This window comes from Bos mutus, chromosome X (assembly GCF_027580195.1).
Source record: "Bos mutus isolate GX-2022 chromosome X, NWIPB_WYAK_1.1, whole genome shotgun sequence".
Classification (NCBI taxonomy): domain Eukaryota; kingdom Metazoa; phylum Chordata; class Mammalia; order Artiodactyla; family Bovidae; genus Bos; species Bos mutus.
In genome coordinates this window covers 124289154-124301492 of record NC_091646.1, presented here as the reverse complement: position 1 = coordinate 124301492, position 12339 = coordinate 124289154, and the positions used below count along the sequence as shown (strand labels likewise).

General features: G+C 39.6%; 1 protein-coding gene across 1 annotated transcript in view; it reads left to right on the top strand.

Moving 5' to 3' along the window:
• The window catches only part of SCML2 (Scm polycomb group protein like 2), a 121140-nt gene that overhangs the window by 94225 nt on the left and 14576 nt on the right, over positions 1-12339 (top strand). The window lies entirely within an intron of this gene.

Genomic DNA, 12339 nt, shown 5'->3' with positions numbered 1-12339 from the left:
TCTGAGTCCCTTGCATTTCTATATGAGTTTTAGAATAAGCTTGACAGTTTCTGCAAAGAAGCCAGCTGGGATTGTAATAGGGACTGTGTTGAATCTATGGTTCAGTTTAGGGATAATTGCCATATTAATATTGAGTCTTCCAGTTCATGAACACAGAATGTCTTTCCATTCATTTAGGTCTTTTTAAATTTATCAACAGTGATGTAGTTTTCAGAGAGTACATCTGGCAGTTCTTTTGATAAATTCATCCCTAAATATTTCACTCTTTTTTATGCTATTGTAAATAGAATTACTTTCTCAACTTAATTTTTGGCTTGTTTATTGCAAGTATATAGAAATACAATTGATTTTTGTATATTAATCTTATAATCTATAACCTTGAATTTGTTTATTAGTTCTCATTGGGGTTTCTGTATGTGTATGAATTCCTTAGGATTTTCTTAAAGTCTGATATTAGTATAGACATTTCAGTACTGTTTGTGTGGTATATTTTTTCCATCCTTGTATTTTCAGCCTTCTTGTGTATTTGAATTTAAAGTTTGTCTCTTGTAGTAAGTTTGTAACTGGAACTTTAAAAAATCCATTATGCCAATCTAATGTCTACTGGAGTGTTTATTTCATGTACATTTAATATACTTACTGATAAGATAGGATTTGCATCTACCATTTGATATTTGTTTTCTATATGTGTCTTTTTTGAGGGGGGAGTTCTTTTCCTCCATTATTGCATTCTTTTGTTTTAAATAGATGTTTTCTTGTGTGCCATTTTAATTTCCTTGTTCTGATTACTATTTTTAATTAATTTATTTTAATTGGAGGCTAATTACCTTACTACTCTGCAGTGATTTTTGCCATACATTGACATGAATCAGCCATTGGTGTACATGTGTCCCACATACTGAACCCCCCTCCCACCTCCCTCCCTATCCTATCCCTCAGAGTTGTCCCAGTTCATCACCTTTGAGTGCACTGTTTCATGCATCGAACTTGGACTGGTGATCTTTTTCACATATGGTAATATGCATGTTTCAATGTTATTCTCTCAAATCATCCCACCCTTGCCTTCTCCCACAGAGTCTGAAAGTCTGTTCTTTATGTCTGTGTTTCTTTTGCTGTCTCAGATACAGAGTCATTGTTACCATCTTCCTAAATTGCACATATATATGTTAATATACGGTATTGCTGTTTGTCTTTCTGACTTACTTCACTCTGTATAATAGGCTCCAGTTTCATCCACCTCATTAGAACTGATTCAAATGTGTTCCCTTTTTAATAGCTGAGTAATATTCCATTGTGTATATGTCCCATAGCTTTCTTATCCATTCGTTTGCTGACGGACATCTAGGTTGCTTCCATGTCCTGGCTATTATAAACAGTGCTGCAATGAACATTGGGGTACACATGTCTCTTTCAATTCTGGTTTCCTTGGTGTGTATGGCCAACAGTGGGATTACTGGGTCATATGGCAGTTCTACTTCCAGTTTTTTAAGGAATGTCCACACTGTTCTCCATAGTGGCGGTACCAGTTTGCATTCCCACCAACAGTGTAAGAGGGTTCCTTTTTCTCCACACCCTCTCCAGCATTTATTGTTTGTAGACTTTTTGATAGCAGCCATTCTGACCGGCGTTAGATGGTACCTCTTGTGGTTTTGATTTGCATTTCTCTGATAATGAGTGATGTTGAGCATTGTTTCATGTGTTTGTTAGCCATCTGTATGTCTTCTTTGGAGAAATGTCTGTTTAGTTCTTTGGCCCATTTTTTTTATTGGGTCGTTTATTTTTCTGGAATTGAGCTGCAGGAGTTGCTTGTATATTTTTGAGATTAATTCCTTGTCAGTTGCTGCATTTGCTATTATTTTCTCCTTTTATGAAAGCTGTCTTTTCACCTTGCTTATAGTTTCCTTCGTTGTGCAAAAGATTTTAAGTTTAAGTAGGTCCTGTTTGTTTATTTTTGCTTTTATTTCCATTATTCTGGGAGGTGGGTCATAGAGGATCCTGCTGTGATGTATGCAGAGAGTGTTTTGCCTGTGTTCTCCTCTAGGAGTTTTATAGTTTCTGGTCTTACATGTAGATCTTTAAGCCATTTTAAATTTATTTTTGTGTATGGTGTTAGAGAGTGTTCTAGTTTCATTCTTTTACAAGTGGTTGACCAGTTTTCCCAGTACCACTTGTTAAAGAGATTGTCTTTTGTCCATTGTATATTCTTGCCTCCTTCGTCAAAGATAAGGTGTCCATAGGTGCGTGGATTTATCTCTGGGCTTTCTATTTTGTTCTGTTGATCTGTATTTCTGTCTTTGTGCCAGCATCATACTGTCCTCATGACTATAGCTTTGTAGCATAGTCTGAAGTCAGGCAGGTTGATTCCTCCAGTTCCATTCTTTCTCACGATTGCTTTGACTATTTGAGGTTTTTGTATTTCCATACAAATTGTGAGATTATTTGTTCTAATTCTGTGAAAAGTACCATTGGTAGCTTGATAGGAATTGCACTGAATCTGTAGATTGCTTTGGGTAGTATACTCATTTTCACTATATTGATTCTTCCAATCCATGAACATGGTATATTTCTCCATCTATTTGTGTCATCTTTCATTTCTTTCACCAGTGTTTAATAGTTTTCTATATATAGGTCTTTTATTTCTTTAGGTAGATTTATTCCTAAGTATTTTATTCTTTTCATTGCAATGTTGAATGGAATTGTTTGCTTAATTTTTCTGTTTTCTCATTGTTACTGTATAGGAATGCAAGGGATTTCTGTGTGTTAATTTTATATCCTGCAACTTTACTATATTCATTGATTAGCTCTAGTAATTTTCTGGTGGAATTTTTAGGGTTTTCTGTGTAGAGGATCATGTCATCTGCAAACAGTGAGAGATTAACTTCTTCTTTTCCAATCCTTTTCTTTTTCTTCTCTGATTGCTGTGGCTAAAACTTCCAAAACTATGTTGAATAGTGGTGGTGAGAGTGGGCACCCTTGTCTTATTCCTGACTTTAGAGGAAATGCTTTCAATTTTTCACCATTGAGGATAATGTTTGCTGTGGTTTATCATATATGGCTTTTATTATGTGAGGTTTGTTCCTTCTATGCCTGCTTTCTGGGGCGTTTTTATCATAAATGTATGTTGAATTTTGTCAAAGGCTTTCTCTCCATCTACTGAGATTATTATATGGTTTTTATCTTTCAATTTGTTAATTTGGTGTATCACATTGATTCATTTGCAAATATTGACGAATCCTTGCATCTCTTGGATAAAGCCCACTTGGTCATGATGTATGATCTTTTTAATATGTTGTTGGATTCTGTTTGCTAGAATTTTGTTGAGGATTTTTGCATCTGTGTTCATCAGTGAAGTTCACCAGGCTTCCCTGGTGGCTCAGACAGTAAAGGGTCTATCTACAATTCGGGAGACCTAGGTTTGAGCCCTGGGTTGGGAAGATCCCCTGGAGAAGGAAATGACAATCCACTCCAGTGCTACTGCCTGGAAAATCCCATGGACAGAGGAGCCTGATAGGCTACAGTCTATGGGGTCGCAAAGAGTCAGACACGACTGAGCGACTTCACTTTCATAAGTGATATTGGCCTGTAGTTTGTGTGTGTGTGTGTGTGTGTGTGTGTTTGGCATCTTTGTCTGGTTTTGGTATTGGGGTGATGGTGGCCTCATAGAATGAGTTTGACAGTTTACCTTCCTCTGCAATTTTCTGGAAGAGTTTGAGTAGAATAGCTGTTAGCTCTTCTCTAAATTTTTGATAGACTTCACCTGTGAAACCAGCTGGTCCTGGGCTTTTGTTTGTTGGAAGATTTTTGATTACAGTTTCGATTTCATTGCTTGTGATGGGTCTGTTAAGATTTTCTGTTTCTTCCTGGTTTAGTTTGGGAAGGTTATACTTTTCTAAGAATTCATCCATTTCTTCCAAGTTGTCTGTTTTATTGTCATATAGTTGCTGATAGTAGTCTCTTACGATCCTTTGAATTTCTGTGTTGTCTGTTGTGATTTTCCACTATCATTTCTAATATTGTTGATTTCATTCTTCTCCCTTTTTTTCTTGATGAGTCTGGCTAAAGGTTTGTCTATTTTATTTACCTTCTCAAAGAACCAGCTTTTAGTTTTGTTGATTTTTCTTTGTTTCTCTTTCATTTATTTCTGCCCTAATTTGTATGATTTTTTTTCCTTCTACTAAACCTGAGGTTCCTCATTTCTTCTTTTTCTGATTGCTTTAGGTGTAAAGTTAGGTTATTTATTTGATTTTTCTCTTGTTTCTTGAGGTAAGCGTATACAGCTATGAACCTTCCCCTTAGCACTGCTTTTACTGAATCCCATAGGCTTTGGGTTGTTGTGGTTACATTTTCATTTGTTTCTATGCATATTTTGATTTCATCTGTGATTTGTTGGTTATTCAAGACATGCTGTTTAGCCTCCTTATGTTTGTATTTTTATTAGTTTTTCTCCTGTAGTTGACATCTAATCTTACCTCGTGATCAGAAAAGATGCTTGAAATGATTTAAATTTTTTTGAATTTATCAAGGCTAGATTTATGGCCCAGTATGTGATCTATCCTGGAGAACGTTCTGTGTGCACTTGAGAAAAAGGTGAAATTCATTGTTTTGGGGTGAACTGTCCTGTAGGTATCAATTAGGTCTAACTGGTCCATTGTATCATTTAAAGATTGTGTTTCCTTGCTAATTTTCTGTTCGGTTGACCTATCCATAGGTGTGAGTGGGGTAATAAAGTCTCCCACGATTATTGTGTTACTGTTAAATTTCCCCTTTCGTATGTGTTAGCCTTAGCCTTACATATTGTGATGCTCCTATGTTGGGTGCATATATGTTTATAATTGTTATATCTTCTTGGATTGATCCTTTGATCATTATGTAGCGTCCTTCCATCTTTGTCTCTTTTCACGGCCTTTATTTCAAAGTCTATTTTATCTGATATGAGTATTGCTACTCCTGCTTTCTTTTGGTCTCTATTTGCATGAAATATCTTTTTCCAGCCCTTCAGTTTGGGTCTGTGTGTGTCCCTTGTTTTGAGGTGGGTGTCTTGTAGACAGCATATATAGGGGTCTTGTTTTTCTATCCATTCAGCCAGTCTTTGTCTTTTGATTGGGGCATTCGACCCATTGACATTTAAGGTAATTATTGATAAGTATGATCCTGTTGCCATTTACTTTGTTGTTTTGGGTTCGAGATTATAAACATTTTCTGTTTCCTGTCTAGAGAAGATCCTTTAGCATTTGTTGAAGAGCTGGTTTGGTGGTGCTGAATTCTCTCAGCTTTTGCTTGTCTGTAAAGCTTTTTTTTTCCTGCTAGAAATTGTATTTTATTTTTATTTTTTTTAACTTTACAATGTTGTATTGGTTTTGCCATATATCAAAATGAATCCACCACAGGTATACATGTGTTCCCCATCCTGAACCCTCCTCCCTCCTCCCTCCCCATACCATCCCTCTGGGTCATCCCAGTGCACCAGCCCCAAGCATCCAGTATCGTGCATCAAACCTGGACTGGTGACTTGTTTCATCTATGATATTATACATGTTTCAATGCCATTCTCCCAAATCATCCCACCCTCTCCCTCTCCCACTGATTCCAAAAGACTGTTCTATACATCAGTGTCTCTTTTGCTGTCTAGTATACAGGGTTATTGTTACCATCTTTCTAAATTCCATATGTATGCGTTAGTATACTGTATTGGTGTTTTTCTTTCTGGCTTACTTCACTCTGTAGAATAGGCTCCAGTTTCATCCACCTCATTAGAACTGATTCAAATGTATTCTTTTTAATGGCTGAGTAATACTCCATTGTGTATGTGTACCACAGCTTTCTTATCCATTCATCTGCTGATGGACATCTAGGTTGCTTCCATGTCCTGGCTGTCCTGGCTATTATAAACAGTGCTGTGATGACCATTGGGGTACACGTGTCTCTTTCAATTCTGGTTTCCTCAGTATGTATGCCCAGCAGTGGGATTGCTGGATCATAAGGCAGTTCTATTTCCAGTTTTTTAAGGAATCTCCACACTGTTCTCCATAGTGGCTGTACTAGTTTACATTCCCACCAACAGTGTAAGAGGGTTTCCTTTTCTCAACACCCTCTCCAGCATTTATTGCTTGTAGACTTTTGGACTGCAGCCATTCTGACTGGCGTGAAATGGTAACTCATAGTGGTTTTGATTTGCATTTCTCTGATAATGCGTGATGTTGAGCATCTTTTCATGTGTTTGTTAGCCATCTGCATGTCTTCTTTGAAGAAATGTCTATTTAGTTCTTTGGCCCATTTTTGGTTGGGTCATTTATTTTTCTGGAATTGAGCTGTAGGAGTTGCTTGTATATTTTTGAGATTAGTTGTTTGTGAGTTGCTTCATTTGCTATTGTTTTCTCCCATTCTGAAGGCTGTCTTTTCACCTTAATAATGAGAAAAGAGAAAGAGAAATTAAGGAAACAATCCCATTCACCATTGCAACGAAAAGAATAAAATACTTAGGAATATATCTACCTAAAGAAACTAAAGACCTATATATAGAAAACTATAAAACACTGGTGAAAGAATTCAAAGAGGACACCAATAGATGAAGAAATATACCATGTTCATGGATTGGAAGAATCAATATAGTGAAAATGAGTATACTACCCAAAGCAATTTATAGATTCAGTGCAATCCCTATCAAGCTACCAACAGTATTCTTCACAGAGCTAGAACAAATAATTTCACAATTTGTATGGAAATACAAAAAACCTCGAATAGCCAAAGCAATCTTGAGAAAGAAAAATGGAACTGGAGGAATCAACCTGCCTGACTTCAGGCTCTACTACAAAGCTACAGTCATCAAGACAGTATGGTACTGGCACAAAGACAGAAATATAGATCAATGGAACAAAGTAGAAAGCCCTGAGATAAATCCATGCACATATGGACACCTTATCTTTGACAAAGGAGGCAAGAATATACAAATGGATTAAAGACAATCTCTTTAACAAGTGGTGCTGGGAAAACTGGTCAACCACTTGTAAAAGAATGAAACTAGAACACTTTCTAACACCATACACAAAAATAAACACAAAATGGCTTAAAGATCTAAACGTAAGACCAGAAACTATAAAACTAGAGGAGAACATAGGCAAAACACTCTCCGACATACATCACAGCAGGATCCTCTATGACCCACCTCCCAGAAATAAAGCAAATAATAAATAAATAATTTTTTATTGGAATTTGGAATTTGGAAATAAAAGCAAAAATAAACAAATGGGACCTAATTAAACTTAAAAGTGTTTGTAAAGCTTTTGATTTCTCCTTCATATTTGAGTGAGATCCTTGTTGGGTATAGTAATCTGCATTGTAGGTTTTTCTCTTTCATCACTTTAAGTATGTCCTGCCATTCCCTTCTGGGCTGAAGAGTTTCTATTGAAAGATCAACTGTTATCCTTGTGGGGATCCCCTTGTGTGTTATTGTTGCTTTTCCCTTGCTGCCTTTGATATTTGGTCTTTGTGTTTGGTCTTCATTAATTTGATTAATATGTGTCTTGGGGTATGTCTCCTTGGGTTTATTCTGTTTGGGACTCTCTGGGTTTCTTGGACTTGGGTGGCTATTTTTTCCCCCATTTTAGGGAAGTTTTCAACTGTTATCTCCTCAAGTATTTTCTCACGCCCTTTCTTTTTGTCTTCTTCTTCTGGGACTCCTATGATTCAAATGTTGAGGCATTTAACATTGTCCCAGAGGTCTCTGAGGTTGTCCTCATTTCTTTGAATTCTGTTTTCCTCTCTGCTTTAATTATTTCCATCATACTATCTTCCACCTCACTTATCCTCTCTTCTGCCTCAGTTATTCTACTATTGGCCCCTCCAGAGTGTGTTTGATGTCAGTTACTGAATTATTCATTATTGATTGACTCTTTTTCATTTCTTCTGGGTCCTTGTTAAACATTTCTTACATCTTCTCCATTCTTGTCTCCAGGCTATTTGTCTGTAACTCCATTTGTCTTTCAAGATGTTAGATCATCTTTACTATCACTATTCTAAATTCTTTTTCAGGTAGACTCCCTATCTCCTTTTCTTTTGTTTATTTGTTTGTTTGTTTTTGGCATTTATCATGCTCCTTTACCTGCTGAATATTTCTTTGCCTTTTCATTTTGTTTAAATTTCTGTGTTTGGGGTGGCCTTTCTTTAGGCTGGAAGTTTGTGTTTCCTCTTTATTGTGGAGCTTGCTCCCTGTGAGTGGGGTTGGACTAGTGGCTTGTCAAGGTTTCTTGGTTAGCGGATCTTGCATCTGTGTTCTGGTGGATGAAGCTGGATCTCTTCTCTCTGCAGTGCAATGAAGTGTCCAGTAGTGAGTTTTGGGGCGTCTATGGGTTTGGCGTGAGTTTGGGCAGCCTGTATTTTAATGCTCTGGGCTGTGTTCCTGCATTGCTGGAGAATTAATGTGGTGTGTCTTGCTCTGGAACTTGTTGGCTCTTGCGCGGAGCTTGGTTTCAGTGTAAATATGGAGGCTTTTGAATCAGCTCTTGTCAATTAATGTTCCCTGGATTCAGGAGTTTTCTGGTGTTCTCAAGTTATGGATTTCAGCCTCCTGACTCTGGCTTTCAGTCTTTTTATTACAGTAGCCTCAAGACTTCTCCATCCATACACCATAGATGATAAAATATCTAGGTTAATGGTGAAAAAATTCTCCACAGTGAGGGATACCCAGAAAGGTTCACAGAGATACATGGAGAAGAGAAGAGAGAGGAGAAAGATAGAGGTGACCAGAAGAAGAGGGGGAGTCAAAAGGGGAGAGAGCTATCTAGGCAGTAATCAATTCCCTATGTGCTCTCCACAGTCTGGAACACCCAGATAGGTTCAGGGAGTTACACAGAGAAGAGAAGAGGGAGGAGGGAGATAGAGGTGACCAGGAGGAGAAGAGGGGGCGTCAAAAGGGGAGAGACCAGTCTAGCCAGTAATCAGTTCCCTATGTGTTCTCCACAGCCTGAAACACCCAGAGAGATTCACAGAGTTAAGTAGAGAATAGAAGTGGGAGGGACGAGATATAGGTGACCAGGTGCAGAAAAGGGAGAGTCAGAAGTATAAAGAGCAATGAAGCCAGTAATCACACCCCTATGTGAACATGGTTATTGCAGATTAGATTCTTAAAGGTACAAAGTTAATAGATAGCAAATACCAAAAAGCAAAGATTAAAAACCTAGAGTAGATTCTGAAAAATACAATATTAAAAATGCAAAACAAAATCTATCACAAAAATTATGAAAAATATATATGAAATTTGCATTAGAAATAGGGTCTTTTTTTGCAAGGTAATAGTAGTGTATAAAAATGAAAATTAAAGTAGTAATAAAGTACCTAAAAATAAAAAAATGGTAATAGTAAAAATGTATTTAGAAATTTCTCTGGAGCTGTTGTGGGCAGTGTGTGCTCAGTTCTGTTTCAGATATTTCCTTGTTCAGCTTATACTTCTCATGGTCTATAGGTTCCTTCCAATGCTTAGTCAGTGTTAACTACTGGGTTTTAATCTGTTGCACCTGTCAGTTCCAGAGCAGTTCCCTCTTCTTTGTTTATTTTGCCTTCCTCTGTTTGCAAGTCTCTTCAGGGTCTAATTTCCACCCTGAGACAAGGGGGCAAAGGTGGTCACTTATTTAGTCTCGCTTGTTCACTTGTGTTGTGGAAAGGGAGTAACACTGCAAACAAATATCACAGGCATGTGTGGTGAGTGCTCGCAGTGTAGGGACCTCACTGGGTTTGCCCCAGCTCATGGTGGTATGTGCTTTCCAGGTCTACACTGCTCAGGCTCCAGGTTGCTCTGCAGGGGTACTGTCCAAAGCAGGCCCTGCGTTTCCTGCACTTCCCAGGTCTAAGCTGCTCAGGTTCAGGTTCTCGTGTTCTCCACAAGGGCACAGAGTCAGTTGGGCATGCGTTTTGTGCCCTTCCCAGGTCTGAGCAGCTGAGGTGACCAGGTGCTTGGCAAGCACACTGTCCCAGTTGGGCTGTGTGTCTTAATCACCTCCCGGGTCCTGGCTGCTCGGTTTCCCCGGTGCACTGTGAGAGCACTGTCTCTGATATGTTGTGTGTCTCACCTGGGGAGCTGAACTCAGGCTGCAACCCTCCTGGCAGATGTCATCCCTCTAGGATCCCAGGAATATGTGGTTAGCAATGGGAGCCTGCTCACAGTTTGGTAGAGGATTCCAGTCTCTGGGGCCGAGATTGCCCCTTGCCTTCTGGCTCTTGTTATCACACACCTGCCTATCTGCCTCCAGTGGGGGAGGGGCCTGTATAAAGGAGCTAGCTCTCCATTGGTATTCACTCAATCCTTTGTTCTGTGAGTGGGCCAAGATGCGCATTAGGTTAGTCTTTCATGGGAAAGTTCTCTTTTTTTTCTGTCTGGTTATCCCATAGTTTGGGTTGCTATCTCACATTAGCTCCCTCAGATTGTCCTCAGGGCATTCAGGCCCGGTCCTTACCTTAAACATGCAGCCGGTGACTCCCTGTCCAGCCCCAACTCTTTGGTGGCTGGACGTGAGTATCTGGGGTACTTTTCCACTGGGAGTGGCAGTTCAGCACGTATTCTGTGGGTTTTTTTTTTTCTTCTAGTTTTGTTGCCCTCTGAGATACATCATGAGAAACGCTGGGCTGGAAGAAGCCCAGCTGGAATCAAGATTGCCGGGAGAAATATCAATAACCTCAGATATGCAGATGACACCACCCTTATGGCAGAAAGTGAAGAGGAATTAAAAAGCCTTTTGATGAAAGAGGAAAGTGAAAAAGTTGGCTTAAAGCTCAACATTGAGCAAACTAAGATCATGGCATCTGGTCTCATCACTTCATGGGAAATAGATGGGGAAACAGGGGAAACAGTGTCAGACTTTATTTTTTGGGCCCCCAAAATCACTGCAGATGGTGATTGCAGTCATGAAATTAAAAGATGCTTACTCCCTGGAAGGAAAGTTATGACCAACCTGGATAGCATATTAAAAAGCCAGAGATATTACTTTGCCAACAAAGGTCCGTCTAGTCAAGGCTATGGTTTTTCCAGTGGTCATATATGGATGTGAGAGTTGGACTGTGAAGAAAGCTGAGTGCTGAAGAATTGATGCTTTTGAACTGTGGTGTTGGAGAAGACTCTTGAGAGTCCCTTGGACTGCAAGGAGATCCAACCAGTCCATCTTAAAGGAGACCCGTCCTGGGTGTTCATTGGAAGGACTGATGCTGAGTCTGAAATGCAAATACTTTAGCCACCTCATGCGAAAAGTTGACTCAATGGAAAAGACTCTGATGCTGGGAGGGATTGGGGGCAGGAGGAGAAGGGGACGACAGAAGATGAGATAGCTGGATGGCATCACCAACTCGATACACACGAGTTTGGGTGAACTCTGGGAGTTGGTGATGGACAGGGAGGCCTGGTGTGCTACGATTCATGGGGTCGCAAAGAGTCAGATATGACCAAACTGAACTCAACTGAGATTCCAAAACTGCCCAGCGACCAACCGGTGAGAGGGTTTCCTGGTGTTTGGAAACTTCTCCTCCTTCATGACTTCCTCCCCAGGAAAAGTCTTGGCCCCTAACTTTTGTCTCTCTTTTTGTCTTTTATATTTTGTCCTACCTTCTTTCGAGGAGAATGGGCTGCCTTTCTGGGTGCCTGGTGTCCTCTGCCAGTGTCCAAAAGTTTTGTGGATGTTGCTCAGCATTCAAATGATCTTTAGATGAATTTGTGGGGGAGAAAGTGATCTCCCCGTCCTATTCCTCCACCATCTTGCGACTGCCCTACTATATTTTGAGTTATTTTTTAAATTGCCTTGGGGATTAAAATTAACATCTCTATTTAAAACAGTCTAGTTTGGATTCAGTCAGTTCAGTTGCTCAGTCGTGTCCGACTCTTTGTGACCCCATGAATCGCAGCACGCCAGGCCTCCTTGTCCATCACCAACTCCTGGAGTTCACTCAAACCCACATCCATCGAGTCAGTGATGCAATCCAGCCATCTCATCCTCTGTCGTCCCCTTCTATGCCTGCCCCCAATCCCTCCCAGCATCAGAGTCTTTTCCAATGAGTCAACTCTTCGCATCAGGTGGCCAAAGTACTGGAGTTTCAGCTTTAGCATCATTCCTTCGAAAGAAATCCCAGGGCTGATCTCCTTCAGAATGGACTGGTTGGATCTCCTTGCAGTCCAAGGGACTCTCAAGAGTCTTCTCCAACACCACAGTTCAAAAGCATCAATTCTTCGGTGCTCAGCTTTCTTCACAGTCCAATTCTCACATCCATACATGACCACTGGAAAAACCATAGCCTTGACTAGGCAGACCTTTGTTGGCAAAGTAATGTCTCTGCTTTTTAATATGCTATCTAGGTTTGTCATAA